This window comes from Primulina huaijiensis, chromosome 10 (assembly GCF_012295235.1).
Source record: "Primulina huaijiensis isolate GDHJ02 chromosome 10, ASM1229523v2, whole genome shotgun sequence".
In the NCBI taxonomy this organism is placed as follows: domain Eukaryota; kingdom Viridiplantae; phylum Streptophyta; class Magnoliopsida; order Lamiales; family Gesneriaceae; genus Primulina; species Primulina huaijiensis.
Window position 1 is genome coordinate 6,598,307 of NC_133315.1, and position 8,796 is coordinate 6,607,102.

At 34.6% G+C, this 8,796-nt stretch overlaps 1 long non-coding RNA gene across 1 annotated transcript; it reads left to right on the forward strand.

Moving 5' to 3' along the window:
* Positions 1 to 2,152: 2,152 nt before the first annotated feature.
* Positions 2,153 to 2,801, forward strand: LOC140986195 (uncharacterized). Its single transcript, XR_012176903.1, has 2 exons — positions 2,153 to 2,373; positions 2,525 to 2,801. It is a non-coding gene; the product is annotated as an uncharacterized lncRNA (long non-coding RNA).
* The last annotated feature ends 5,995 nt before the right edge of the window (positions 2,802 to 8,796 follow it).

Genomic DNA, 8,796 nt, shown 5'->3' on the forward strand with positions numbered 1-8,796 from the left:
TTCAACAACAATTTTTCCCCCTAAAATCCGTTGTGATCTATGAGAGATTTTCTTGTAGTGTAATCAGTTGTGTTTCTACCTTTCAGTATTAATCTATCATATTGTGGGCCACTTATCACCCTAAAAATTGTGGACCATATACGGTCCTATGATTTTCATCTCCGACTGTCCCAATTAATATAAGATTTAATTTCTATAACCAGAATTTTTTGAGAATAATATGAAACAACAGTAGCCATATTATATGATTATATAAATATTACAAACAATGTGCGTTTAAATCCAATATATACTCTCATACAATTAAACCATCACGGTAACTCTTTCCACAAGTTATTTGATTTAACTTTTAAGAAACTCATAAAACCAGTATTACTCCAAACTTCTCAAAATATTTCGGGGCCAATTGTTTTTACGATATATATAAATATATAGTAATTATATCATATAGATGTGTATATATATGTATATATTATTTAGATGAAAAACCCTTCTGATCATCTCCAACATTGGTGATCATTCTGATCATCTTAATCTTTGCTTGATCAATATAATTCGTGACCCGATCATTGAAACTGTCCCTTCTTTTGGTCACTCTTCCGGGACCATGATCGGCGCCATTAATGCGCGTCACAGTTCTCATAATCTTTTTCTTCACTTCACTAATATAATCAGAAAACTTACCATCATACATCGAATCGTCGTTCTTCTTGGAATTAATCTTTTCCCCTGAAAAAAGAACAGACTGCTCTTTAGCGTCGCCTGGAGCGGCTTTTTCGAACACCCCGTGAGCAAGACCACCGTTACTTAAAACATCCTTTTGATCATTTCCTTGTCCATTAAAGACCACAATCTCTTTTCTCTCGAAAGTGTGTTTCTTTCTGCTGGTTTTCTTTGGTTTTTTAGGCGAGATGAAATCGGTAACATCGGGATCAAACCCAATAGGGATGTTGGTATGATCAGTGGCTTGAGTGCTTGATCTAAAAGGGTTTACAATATTGCAAAGTTTCTCGCACATCCCCTTAGGGTTTGTAGTCATCTGGTTTTGTGTCATTTCAAAGATATTGTGGGATGACAAAAAAATCAAGTGTTTGGTATTTATCAAGGAGAGATCACTTTTAAGTATATATATATATAATAATAATTATTGTACGTTGTTTTTATTTAATTTGTTTATGCTTGGCATATTCTTTTAACAAATCAAGCTGGTTTATTTCCTTAACCACGATTTGCGTATGAAATATGTGAGGAACTTTACGAGTAAATTCCAACCCAACTTTAGATGGCATGCACTGTCACTAAGTCTTAGATTCTCTCCTTTTTTGAAAATGTGCACTTACTTTAGCGGCTGAGAACGTAGCTAAACGATGCTTCTTTGTTCTCCTTTTCTATCGAATGAGATGTATGAACAAGCGATCGCCCCGTTTAATTTTAAATTTTTGTTTTTTTGGAGATAAACACATGTAATAAAATAATTTTTTGTATCCTTTATATTTTCTTGACGATCAGATACATAAACTCAAGCTGTTATGATATTGTACCTTAAAATTTTAAAAATTTATTTTTTTTCCCCAAAATATTCAATATATTGTACGAGAGTACTAATCTTTTAAAAAATATCTTATCTGAGTGGGAAAAAAATGAGTTGTACCCATATAAATTGTGCCAGCGGACATGATGCTCAAATGGATGACAATGTGACATGGATGCTGCTGAGGGTTGAAATTTTGGATAATCGATGGTCTTTAAATCCACAATTATTTTTACTAAAAATATACCAAGATAACAACATCCTATGTATATTTTTAAAATAGACTCGAGCCTAATTCTCCCAACTTGTGCAAACAGGGGACCGTATTGTTCGCTCTAATAAATATAATATTATAACAAATTTAATTTGAAATTTCCGTTACATCTCCAATATACACTAAATTTGATTATATTTAATTTCCAGATGACAAAATGTAGATGTGAGAATCGGATTCCTGTGTGTCTGAAAAGTCCTAAAATCGATCCAATAATTTATTAGCTGTGAATGGGAATCTACGTTAATTTTTATTANGATCTTTAATAATTGTAACAAAAGCTATTATATATATAGTGTGGGTTCGAATGAATTGGAAAGTAAAAAAGGCATCACATGACAATTTTTCATTCTAGGCTAGGGTTTAGGCCTTGCTGTACTGAAGTGAATGATAAGTTTAAAGAGCACAATTTGTTGATCCATGAGTCTTGGGCTGATATCAATATTTATTGGGCCATCAACAATGACGTCCGTGCGTATATTTCTCTTCCTCCGGCGTCGATTCTCCATTTTTGACGTCGATTATCCTCCACCGACGATTATAGAAGGAATATTGTGTATGTGTATAGGTATGAATATTTGTTTGTAATTGATTGCATAAATGTTTCGGTTTAATTTTGATAGAGTGAACATTAGTATTGCTTTCTTTTATGACTTTGTGGCACTGCTCTCTTTTTTTTTTTTTTTTTTTTTGGGAAATGGTTCGAAAACGAAGAGCAGCTGAGATGAAGGTTAGTACATACCCTTAGCTTCTACGAGTCACCAAGTCGTTGCTCTAGTTCAGTTTTTTGAAGTAACATGGAAGAGCTTTCGCCTACAATCGCAGAAGACAACTACAGTGGATAAAAATTTCGTCATTTTCAGAATGGTTAAAGATACCAAAACTTAGCTTTTAGTTGGATATTGGATTAATAAACATGTTTGTGTTAATGACCATATATGTTACAAAATTAAAAATTGGATGCATAAATATGAGTTTACATCATAGATTTACAAACACAGACATTGGATGCATAAACATATTTGAGTTAATGATCAAATGTGTTACAAAATTAGATAATGGATGTATAAATATGTGTTAATCATCCTAGATTTACAAGATGCATAAACATGTTTGTATTAATGATCATATGTGTTACAAATTAGACAATGAATGCATAAATATGTGTTAATCACCATATATATTACAAATTAGACATTGGATGTATAAGAATATTTTACCACATAGATTTTGCCAACATAGACATTGGATGCATAAAAATATTTGAGTTGTGATCACATATGAAACAAAATTAGACATTTGTTACATAAACATGTTTGTGTTAATGACCATATAAATTAGACAATTAGAAATTGGATGTATAAATATGTGTTAATCATCATAGATTTACAAACATAGACATTAGATGCATAAACATGTTTGTATTAATCACCATATGTGCTACAAAATTAGACAATGGATGCATAAACATGTGTTAATGACCATATGTATACATATATGTATATATATATATACATTTGATGCATAAAAATATTTTTTAAATTATCATATATGTTACAAAATTAGAGGTTGAATACATAAATGTTTATTAATCAACATATATGTTAAAAATTAGAAATTGGATGTATAAACATGTGTTAATCACCATATTAGAATTGGATCCCTAAAACAGTAAAACCTTAAACTCTATACCCTAAACCTGAAACCCTGAAAATGTTTTAATCATTGTAAGATATAAGCAGTAAGAATGACATATATTTTGTCGTACATAATCCTTAATTAATATTACAAATTAAGCTATATGTGGTATTACATGTACTGAATAGAAGGTACCAAGAGCACATACACTAGTTATTCATCTTCGTTTTTGTAACGTATAAGTAGTATGAATGACATATCTTTTGCTATACATAATCCTTAATTAATAGTAAACATTACAAATTTGTGTTATTAAATGTATTGAATGCACGGTACCAGGAGCACATGCAATAGTTATCCATCTTTGTTCTTGTAATGTTTAATCAGTAAGAATGACATATTTTTGTCGTACATAATCCTTAATCGATAGTACATATTACGCTATTTGTGGTATTAAATGTACTGAATCCGCAATACCTGGAGCACATGCACTAGTCATTCATCGTCGTTCTTATAATGTATAAACAATATGAATGATATTGAAACATCCACACATTTTAAAATTCTACTGAATTTTTTTACGACCGAAAATACTAATCCAGACATTTTAAAAAGTCATTCAACCACAGAAATAAAATAATTGCAGTTATTTAAATCTTAAAATGAAATCAATATCCTAGTCTTCTGTTTTAAAAGAAAAACTCGAGCGTAATACCAAAAGTCTGACAACTCAACAACGTAGACCAAGATTCAAAATAATTTAAAAATATTGCTTAAACCATGTCTCATAATCATATTATACGGAAGAAATACAAGTTCCTCAGGTTTTTACGTTCACCCCCAGCTCAGCCTACTCAGTCTTCAGTGCCTCCAGTCTCCACTTCAACATGCTCACATGCATCATTCACATCTAATGAGTCTAAAGACTCAACACACCTGAACCGTGATAGTAAGTACATATACATCACATGCAACAATTAAAAGTGCCGTATTTAAAATATCTTTCATGATCTTAAAAGCATGCTCTTAAACATATCATGTCAAAGCATAACGTGTCCACAACATATTTCATCATGTCAACATATACGTATTAATTTCTTTATTTGAATTATGTTCATTAGTTGTAAATTTCGTATCATCGTATTAGTCGATGAATCCATCAACGTATAACCGCGGTACCTGGCGTCGTGTACATCAGCGACAGTATTACCCATCCATTGAGCTTTGTCCTTACATTTCATCGAATTATCGTATTAGTATTAGTCACAACCAACTCTCATCTTTCAAAACATGTCATCATATTCATCACTTATAAAAATAAAGCATATACGTAAATTTTTCTTAAAATCAAGCAAGCAACATATTTTTTATATTTCCATAAAAAGTCATGTTCGTGGTAACATAAACATTTAAAACATGTCAAATTGTGATCAGGGCGCTGCCAGGACTGCTAACTCGACCCGGGTGCAAAATGACTATTTTGCCCATGGAAATCCTAATAGATCATTTTACCACTGGACCTCAAAATTTCGACCCGAAGACAACCACGCTTAAATCATAATTCAAAGATTCCTAATCAAGCCTTGTATAAACCAATCTAACCCTCACTAAACTTTGTCATCACGACGTATCAGTACTCAAACGAGACAATTGCACTAAAACTAAAGCCCCTCATACTCTGGACTAGGGCCTAGGCACTGATAATGTGGCGCTGTGACACTTGGTTAGCGCCTAGGTACCCATCATCAGCGCTGCAGCGCTACCAGCTCGAAGACCAGGCGCTGCGACGCCTAAAGGGTAGCGCCGCGGCACTAACCCTACGACAGAAAAGTATCCCAAACACTTTGAAGCCATCTTTTACCCTGCTCTCAACCAACTCAAACCAGCCTCGAACCAATCACTCCTAGCTCACCACTGAATCCTCCTGGACCAACCTAGTCAAGGAATCTAGCCCCATACACGCTGTTGAGCCCGTTTTACTCGAATGTCATGAAACCGAGCCCTAGTCGAGTTTACCCCTTTCGATCTACCTTCTACCCAAGACCAGCCATGATTGGACCTCCCTAGACCACGGGTTGGACCCACCAAGGTCTACACCACGGCCTGGTTCAATCCTCAATGGCCGTAGCTACCCTTTTCCTTCACCATACCACCATAAACTCTAGCCCTTCAAGAAAATCCGATCGGCCCTCACCTCAGCACAATCACATCTCGACTCCAACACCTTGACCTCCTAGTTCTTGACGTGGACGGCTCTATAACCCTAGCCCTAGTAGCCCCTTGCACAAGAATCATGAAAACATGAGTTACAATCTGTTTTATGTATGGGTCACTTGCTTTGAAACACGCCTCTACGCAAAATGATGTTATGTATGCTCATGTATGTACGATGCAAGCATGTTTATGAAAAGTTCTACGTTGATGGCACATCTATATTATGTATGTTCAAGCTTGGTACGCATGTTCAATGTTTTAAGTATGTATGCTCTATTTTGAAGATGCATGTGGTTTTATTACGTAGTACTTGTTACTTCCAGTTTATACGTGTTGAGTCTTTAGACTCACTAGACTTGATCGATGCAGGTGAGGAGAATGTTGAGGAGACTAGGGGTGTGGACCAATGAGCAGGCTTGGACTGAGCAGAAGGCTAGACCCGAGGACCGCCCATGTTTTAAGATTTTAAGCATGAAATTTTTATTACTCAGATTTTTTCGTTATGGTTACGATGTTTGAACAAGCAATTGTTTTTAGCAAACTTTATTTTTAGATCTTTTGTTGCAATTATTTTTGGATGAACAGTTTATTTTAAATCGAAATTTGAGAGTTATTTCCTATTTAAGAATATTTTTTTTAATTTTTCCGCAAATTTCAAGTAGTTCAAAATACGGTACGTTACATAACGTAAAGCCATAAACCATCACCATAAAATACCGTAATTCATATTAAAACAAATGAACGATCGGTTATTACAAGAATACTTCCAAAATGGGGCTCAAATACAAGAAAACATATTCCTAAACACTTTCTTTGCATGTGTTTCTATAATGCCCCTTTCTATGGCACCGACCACAAGTCAACAAACACACATTAGTCTGTGATGTGATCGTCTTCGTGCAACGACGATCCAGTTGACAATTTTCATCAGGTGCCTATATGACATGTTCATCGTGCGACGACGACCCAATTAGTCCACTGTATATCAGTTGTACGTATCAAATTAATAATTTCTCTGTAAGTCTGTCGATATGTGCCTACTTGCTTTGTATTATCTGTCACAAAAGACGTGAACATAATTGGAATTCGACTTTATTACAACACAAGAATGTTCTCATAGAATCTTGTACATTTGCCAAACTTTACAAGAGCACTTCTGCATCTAAAAATCAAAATCATGAGTTTTATTTTTTCCGTCAACAACCTCAAAAGTCCACCTAGTTGACCTGTTAACTGTCAAGCTCTTGGATTTGTTGTACATGACAATTAGTTTCTTTTTATGTTATGGAGTTAACTTACTTGTCTACCCAATTGAAGATTTGCATCATTGATGCATCATTTTCATTATTTTGATTAAAAATAATCAACCATCGCAAAAATTGAAAAGCTTCTGGCAGGTTTCATCTAATTTTTCCATAACTCAGCGACCTTATTGTAGGGGTGTCAATGGGGGCGAATTTTTTTTCAACCCGAACCCGAACCAACCCGAAAACCCCCAACCCGAACACGAACCCGTCTAACCCGACTCAACTCGTCTAACCCGCCGAACCCGAATTTTATTTATTTTTTTAAAAAAATTTATTGAAAAAAATTCGAAAAAATAAAAAATTATAATAATATTTTAATTTAAACACATAATAACAAAATTTCCGAATTAAATTTGCAAGTTTAATTACTAAATCAAATAAAGAATTGTTAAAAAAAAAAAATATACAAAATAAATATTAAATGATGAAAATTTATCATATAAATATATAATAAATTTCTTTCAAACATACAATATATAAAAATGTAAGTAATATTTTAAAAAAAAAAGTTTTCGAGTCAACCCACGACCCAACCCGAAACCCGTCTAACCTGGCACTAACCCGATAGAGTGATTATCCTCTTAATTTATCCTAACAAGATTAGTCACTCACGCACCATCAACTCTAAGATGCCCTATGCNTTCAAACATACAATATATAAAAATGTAAGTAATATTTTCAAAAAAAAAGTTTTCGAGTCAACCCACGACCCAACCCGAAACCCGTCTAACCTGGCACTAACCCGAACCCCTCAACCCGAACCCGACCCGAACCCGAAAAAACCCAATCCGAACCTGAATTTTTTTTCGTGTTGGGTCGTGTCGGGTTGACGAGTCGTGTTGTATTTTACCACCCTACCTTATTGTTCATCATAGCCCAACCCTCACCAAAAAACAAAGCATTTTCCCAATTGGTTTNCATTTCAATTATTGTTGACGGAAATCATACACTCGAATCTCGCATATGATTATTGAATAAATTGATTATTGAATAAATTCATACTTTGATTTAGGATCTTTGTAGTTGAAATTACTAACCTTGTTCCGAAGATATTAATACACTTCAATGTCACGACGTCGATCACGAACGGAAGGGAATCAATTTTTCACAATCCAAATGCTTAATAATGTGATATGACTTGTGTTTATTGAAAAATGAATGTCTCGGCCTTCACTTTGCTTTCAAGAACAAAAACAATATTTTATCCAATTTGTGTAGTGGAAGTTAAAGAAAGTTATTCAACCAAAAATAACTACTCCCTCTTATAATTCAAAATAAAACATTTGAATTATTTGGGTCGGGTCGGGTCGGGTTAGCCCTCATGGGCGACCCATTTACCCATTAGTTATTTCTTACATCTCCGACTCGCACATGAGGGCTAGACATCTTGCCTAGATTTATCACAATCATATATCACCAATTTCATACAAGCAAATGGATCGTGTGACCAGCGAGCATATTAAATAAGAGCTCAGATCTATACACCGGTTAAGGATATATAGTGTAATGCCCGAGATTTAATTACGGTAATCAGACGTTGATTAATTGACAGAATTGAGGTTATAGGAACTCAAATGAAGAAGTCGGGCATCGTTACATTATAAGCCAAGATGTTAGACCGAACATCTCGCGCCCGAGCAGTAGAAAAGAACCGCCCGAGCGCCAATTTTTCTTCTTGGACAGAATGTTTGGCGCTCGAGCAGTAGAATATTACCGCCCGAGCGCCAGGAGATGTTCAGCTGAGTATCACGGCAGAAACTTCCGCGCCCGAGCGGTAACTTATGTCCGCCCGAGCGCGAGACATGCAGAGTAAAAATCAGCCACGTTTCATT